A 7,554-nucleotide genomic window follows, 5' to 3' on the forward strand; every position below is an offset into this window, starting at 1 on the left:
CCATGATGACAAATGCTTCATAATATGCTCATGTCAACATTTTCATAAAAATTGCATAAAACTTTCCTATGTCATCTGCATCATGATAACAAAATTTACATGTTTAAAATTGTTGTTTGCCTTATAAATTGCTAAATGCAGATGCGGTTTTTCTGGAATTGTTGTTTGTTGTTACGGTCTCATTTAAACTTGCCTAGATAGATAGTCTTATTATGCTTCACCTCTTGCCATGTTTAACAACATTTAATATTGTTGAGTACATAAATGAGAGTGAACTAAATACTTGCATGTGGTGTTTCTTCAATATGCAACTCGTTGCATATTGAGCTCCACTTAATTTGTAGTATTGTTTGTTGCACTTTGCCATGTCATGTCTCATTAAACCGGACATGCATCATACTTGGTTGTGCATCATGCCATGTTTATGTGATGGTTGTTTACCATGTTGTTTGCTTCTTTTCGGTTGTGCTTCTTCTCGATAGTCCGGTTTCATCGCGAGTGTGAGGATTCGTTCGACTACGTTGCTCCATCTGCTTCATGGACTCGTTCTTCTTCCTAGCAGGATCTCAGGCTAGATGACCGTCACCTTGGATCTGACTACTATCTTTTCTATGCTAGTTGTCTTGATGCTATCGCCATCTCGCTCTACCTACCACTTGTTCTTCAAGCCTCCCATATTGCCATGATAGCCTCTAACCTTTTCACCCTTCCTAGCAAAACGTTGTTTGGCTATGTTACTGCTTTGCTCAGCCCCTCTTATAGAATTGCTAGTCGCAGGTGCAGTTGCAGGTTGTTCCTTGTTGGAACATGGAAATGTTGGGATATCACATATATACTTATTTAATTAATGCACATATATACTTGGTAAAGGGTGGAAGGCTCGGCCTTATGCCTGGTGTTTTGTTCCACTCTTGCCGCCCTAGTTTCCTTCATACCGACGTTATGTTCCTTGATTTTTGCGTCCCTAACACGGTGGGGGTTTATGGGCCCCTCTTGACAGTTGGCTTTGAATAAAACTCTTCTAGCAAGGCCCAACATTCGTTTTAACATTTGCCATAATAATACTTGAACCTAACTATTAATTGGCATATGGCGTCATGAACCCGAGGATTTTCTACATTGCAGGGGGGCCAGTGCTAATGGTGTTTGTCCCAAATGGGCAGCCTACAGGGCCACCTCGGGGAAACTCGAGGGCTAGTTTTACTCGTAGCGTGCCCCATCCGGTGTACCCTGAGAACGAGATCGCGCAACTCCTATCAGGCTAGGTCGGTGCATCGAGAGGTCTTGCTGCACTTGTTTTACCATTGTCGAAATGTCTTGTGCATCGGGATTCTGAGTCTGATCGGAGTGTCCCGCGATGGAGGATTGTCTCCGCAGATCGTGAGCTTGTCATGGGCTAAGTTGGGACACCTCTGTAGGGTTTAAACTTTCAAAAGCCGTGCCCGTGGTTATGTTGCAGATGGGAATTTGTTAATAGCCGGTTGTAGAGGACTTGAAGTAAACTCAATAAAAATACACCAACCGCGTTGCGTAACCATGACTATCTCTTTCGGGGAAGTTCAAGAGGAGAACACGGTTGGGTTATGTGTGAATGTAAGTAGTTCAGGATCACTTCTTGTTCATTTTTAGTTGCGACCGTTTGTGAAAGGATCGAGAAGAGGTGTCTAGACGGGGGGTGATTAGACACTAGGTACCAAAAGTTGCAGTTTTTAATTTTCTTAAGTTGAAGTGGAGTTCAGGCACAAGTTTAACACACACAATACATATCAAGCAAGCATGCAAAGAGTATATGAGCAGTGGAAAGTGAAGCATGCAACTTGCAAGAATGTAAAGGGAAGGGTTTGGAAGATTCAAATGCAATTGGAGGCACGGATGTTTTTGTTGTGGTTCCGATAGGTGGTGCTATTGTACATCCACGTTGATGGAGACTTCAAACCATGAAGGGTAACGGTTGCGCGAGTCCACGGAGGGCTCCACCCACGAAGGGTCCATGAAGAAGCAACCTTTTCTATCCCACCATGGCCATCGCTCATGAAGGACTTGCCTCAGTTGCGGTAGATCTTCACGAAGTAGGCGATCCCCTTGCCCTTACAAACTCCTAGGTTCATCTCCACAATCTTGTTGGAGGCTCCCAAGTGACACCTAGCCAATCTAGGAGACACCACTCTGCAAGAAGTAACAAATGGTGTGTTGATGATGAACTCCTTGCTCTTGTGCTTCAAATGATAGTCTCCCCAACACTCAACTCTCTCTCACAGGATTTGGATTTGGTGGAAACAAGATTTGAGTGGAAAGCAACTTGGGGAAGGCTAGAGATCACAATTCATATGGTAGGAATTGAATATCTTGGTCTCAACACAAGTGTAGGTGGCTCTCTCTCAGAAAATATAGGTTGGAAGTGTAGGTTTGTTCTGATGGCTCTCTCCATGAATGAAGAGGAGGTGGAGGGGTATTTATAGCCTCCACACAAAATCTAACCGTTACACATAACTTCCCAAACTCGGTGGGACCGAATTATTAAACTCGGTCTGACCGATTTAGCAAAGCTAGTGACCGTTAGGGTTTTCGGTGGGACCGACATGCAACTCGGTAGGACTGATATGATTAGGGTTAGGGTATAACATAATCTCGGTGAGACCGATTACACAAACTCGGTGAGACCGATTTTGGTAATAAGCTAACCAGAGAGTTGGTCAGGTAAACTCGGTGGGACCGATCGCTCATTTCAGTGAGACCGAAATGTTACAAAAAGGAACCAAAGAGTATACATTGCCGTTTCGGTGGGACCGATCGCAAGTTTCGGTGAGACCGAAAGTTTTGCAATAGGCAGCAGAGAGTTTGCAATCCCATCTCGGTGAGACCGAGATACCTATCGGTGAGACCGATTTTCCTTGGGTTTGTGGCTGTGGCTAACACATTTGAAACTCGGTGGTGCCAGATAGAAAGAATTGGTGGGGCCAAGTTTGACTTTTGGTTTAGGTCATATGTGGATGTGAGAAAGTAGTTGAGGGTTTTGGAGCATATCACTAAGCATTTTGAGCAAGAACCTCATTAAGCAACACCTCATCCCTCCTTGATAGTATTGGCTTTTCCTATAGACTCAATGTGATCTTGGATCACTAAAATGGAAAATGTAGAGTCTTATGCTTTGAGCTTGAGCCAATCCTTTGTCCTTAGCCTCTTGAAGGGGTTTCACATCCTCTAGTCCATGCCACTTCACTGTTGAACTTATCTGAAACATACTAGATAAAAATGTTAGTCCAACAAGAGATATGTTGACATTAATTACCAAAACCCCTTAGAGAGCACTTGTGCTCTCAATCTCCCCCTTTTTGGTAATTGATGACAACATACATCAAAGCTTTTGATCAAGATATTTCGAGTAGTAAGTAAAGCTTTGGAAAGACATGTAACTTGCATAGGCTCCCCCTACATGTATGCAATCATGTGAATATGGAATATAGGAGCATGTGAATGCATAAACATGACAGAGTAAGCAATGTGTTACATGTATCTTGGCTATATGCATCAGAGCAAATGATGAAAATATGAGAAATGTACCTTCATGCTCATGAGTCCTTCTTGCAAACAGTATGTACATCAGCAAGAAATTCTCATTCACATGACTGTGATGCATATACTTACCTTGTGGTCATGAGTTGGCTTAGGATGGGATGAACCTGCGTAAACAAGGTTAGGTAACATAGATACACCTACTGGCCAGAGCAAACAAGAGAGACCACAAGAATACCAAGACTGGGATGACATGTAGAGTAAGTACTAAGTACCACATTGGATATAGACATGTGCCCAAAGGTAAAGATGTGCAATAAATTCAAGGATTTCCTTCCCTTAGATGTCTTGCTCCCCCTGAATCTAACATGGGATATTGGGAGAAGATAGGGAGAAGAAAATCAGAGCAAATCAGAGCTCAAAGGAAATAAACATGTCTTTCCCTTCTTGTAGACATGTGACTTCTCTCCTCTTGAATACCAAGCATCTACGGTTTCTTTCTTCCCTAGAGTATTATCTCCCCCTGTAGATATGATTAGGCTTTGATGTGATGATCTCTCTCCCCCTTTGACATCAATTTCCAAGAAGGGTTCTTCTGGATTTTTGTCATGATGGGTTGAGTCACAGAACAAAGCAGCAAGTTGAGTAGGATGCTGGTCGAGGACAAGATTCATTGAGTGAAGTTGGATTAAAAAAATTCAGAAACAAGTGGCAAGATGTTTTTCCTGCAGTGAAATCGGTAGCACCGAGTTTGGTGTTTCGGTGGCACCGAAAGGGTTCGGTTGGACCAAAGTAAACATCCCGGTGTGACCGAGTTCATCGCAGAGAAAACACTTGTCACCGCAGCTCACTAGACAAGTAAGATCTCACAAGGATTTGCAAGGAATTTAATGCAGAAGATGCAGTACAGAAAATAAAAGAGAAGAAACTAAAAAGAATCTAGATGAAGTTGAAGAGGGAAACAAATATGCACGAGACAAATGCAAAAGCAAGGAAAAGAACACAAGAGAACTTCATCTAGAATTGGGCGGTGACAAAGTCACCTATGTTATAGTATATTGACTTAGAAGTAAAGTGAGATCACTTGATCTTTGGTCATACTCATCGTTTAAGTTCAAAATGGGGTTACCATTTTTCGTCAAAGCATCTTGATGTATTCACATCTTGTTGAGTTGCTTTATCTCGTGACTTGGAGTAAAGCTTCTCTAAGATGGAATAACATACCTTGGGTGGTGGTGTTGATCATGATCATGTAGTTGAACTTGTGTGGGTTGCTCAAGGTTGATGTAGCTCATCAAGAGTTGGGAGCATCACTTGAAGTTTGAGTTCATCTACCTACATGGGTTGGTTTTTGCAAGGAAGAGCACTTGTGTATCCAAAATGATAATCATGATAGAATTTGTCAAAGGATATGTTTGAATGGTTGTGTGCTTCCTTGTCTTCAACCACCATTGTGTAATGACTTGGTGATATAGAAATTGCTCAAGATGTGAGTGAGTTGCAATCTCATAGATTTCGATTCATCCAAGTACCTACACGAGTTAGATAGCATGCAAGGTGCAAATATATCCAGGGCATGAGATAGTCAACATAAGAGAAATTTCAAGGATTAGTCATAGGCTCATGCCTTGCATGTATTAAATGGAGTTCCTACTCCAAGTTTGACGCATCAATGATGTTCAATTCACCTCTTAACCTACAAAACGCTTTCTCATCAAGTGGTTTGGTAAATATATCCGCCAATTGCTTATCGGTGCGAACATGCTTAAGATTAATATCCCCTTTGGCAACATGATCTCGAATGAAATGATGACGAACTTCAATATGTTTAGTTCGAGAATGTTGCACGGGATTGTGAGCAATCTTAATAGCACTATCATTGTCACAAAGCAATGGAACATGTTTCACATTGATCCCATAATCTTTAAGAGTTTGGGTCATGCAACGTAATTGAGCACAAGATGATCCAGCGGCAATGTATTCTGCTTCGGTGGTGGATAAGGATACCGAGTTCTGTTTCTTTGAGGACCAAGAGACAAGAGATCTACCAGGAAATTGACAAGTACCTGAAGTTGACTTTCTATTAACCTTGTCACCGGCATAGTCCGAATCGGAGTAGCCAACAAGATCAAAGGAAGCCCTCTTTGGATACCAAATTCCAAAATTTGGTGTATGGATTAAGTATCTCACTATCCTCTTCACAACCTTAAGATGACATTCTTTAGGAGAAGCTTGATATCGTGCACACATGCACACACTTAGCATAATATCAGGACATGAAGCACATAGATATAACAATGAACCAATCATAGAGCGATAAACCTTTTGATCAACCGGTTCACCATCTTTGGTTAAATCAAGATGTCCACTAGTAGGCATGGGTGTAGTCATACCTTTCCATTCTTGCATATTGAACTTCTTGAATAAGTCCTTGGTGTACTTTGTTTGAGATACAAAGGTGCCTTCCTTAGTTTGCTTGATTTGCAAACCGAGAAAGAATTTGAGTTCACTCATCATCGACATCTCAAACTTCTCCGACATTAGCTTTCCAAACTTTTCACTAAAATGAGGGTTCGTTGATCCAAATATAATATCATAGACATAAATTTGGCATACAAATAGTTCTCCATTAACCCTTTTAGTAAAAGAGTAGAATCTATTTTTCCAATTTCAAAGCCTTTTTCAATAAGAAACTTGGTCAAGCATTTATACCGTGCTCTAGGAGCTTGTTTAAGACCATAAAGAGCTTTGTGAAGTTTGTAAACGTGATTAGGTTTCTTAGGATTGACAAATTTGGGAGGTTGCTTAACATAAACTTCCTCCTCAATTTCACCATTCAGAAAAGCACTTTTAATGTCCATTTGGTATAAGGTGATATCATGATGATTAGCATAGGCAAGTAAGATGCGAATGGACTCAAGTCTAGCAACGGGGGCATATGTCTCACCATAGTCCATACCTTCGACTTGAGTGTAGCCTTGGGCGACTAGGCGTGCTTTGCTGCGGACAACTTGACCATCTTCATCTTGCTTGTTGCGAAACACCCATTTGGTACCAATGATGTTGTGGTTGTTGTCGGACTTTTCAACCAATGTCCACACTTGATTTCTCTCAAAGTTGTGTAGCTCTTCATGCATACCGTTTATCCAATCTAGATCTTCCAAAGCTTCTTCAACCTTCATAGGTTCAATGCGAGAGATGAATGAATAATGTTCACAAAAGTTAGCTAAACGAGTCTTAGAGCGAGTGATTCTCCGGTTTGGATATCATTGTAGATTTGCTCGACGGGATGATCTTTGGCGATTCTTGCTCGGACTCGTGAAAGATTTTGCTTGGATCTTGGTTGAACATCTTCTTCATCTTGTTCTTCTTCTTGGCCTTCTCCATTGTTGACGTTGTCGTTCTCTTGTCGTGGTGGAGAAGGAGGTTGTTGGCGTTCATCTTGGTGCACTTCCTCGTTTTCTTCATCTTGGTGTGTCCCACTTGTGGATGCTTCCATATCAACTCTTGGTTCACCTTGTCATGAGGTAGAAGCTTCCACTTGGATGGACGAGGTACTCTCCTTTACCTCCGTTGGACGAATCTTCCCAATAGACAAGTCTTGGATTGCTTCCGAAGGGTCTTTGTCTCCTACATCAATTGGCAATTGCTCTACTTGTGAGCCGCTAGATTCATCAAACTTCACATCCACCGTCTCTTCAACCTTTCGGGTGAAATTATTGTAGACACGATATGTGTGAGAGTTTGAGCCATAACCAAGTAGAAAACCTTCATGAGACTTAGGAGCAAATTTATAACGATGATGCTTATCAAGAATGTAGCACTTTGAGCCAAACACTCAAAAGTATCCAACTTGTGGTTTGTTACCGGTGAGGAGCTCGTATGCCATCTTGCCGAGTAGCTTGTGAAGATACAAGCGATTTGTTGCATGGCAAGCTGTCTCAACCGCTTCTACCCAAAAGTGTTTTGGCGTCTTGTACTCATCAACCATCGTTCTTGCCATCTCAATAAGAGTAGGGTTCTTCCTCTCAATGACTCCAT

The sequence above is a fragment of the Triticum aestivum genome, chromosome 5A (genome assembly GCF_018294505.1).
Source record: "Triticum aestivum cultivar Chinese Spring chromosome 5A, IWGSC CS RefSeq v2.1, whole genome shotgun sequence".
Classification (NCBI taxonomy): Eukaryota; Viridiplantae; Streptophyta; class Magnoliopsida; order Poales; family Poaceae; genus Triticum; species Triticum aestivum.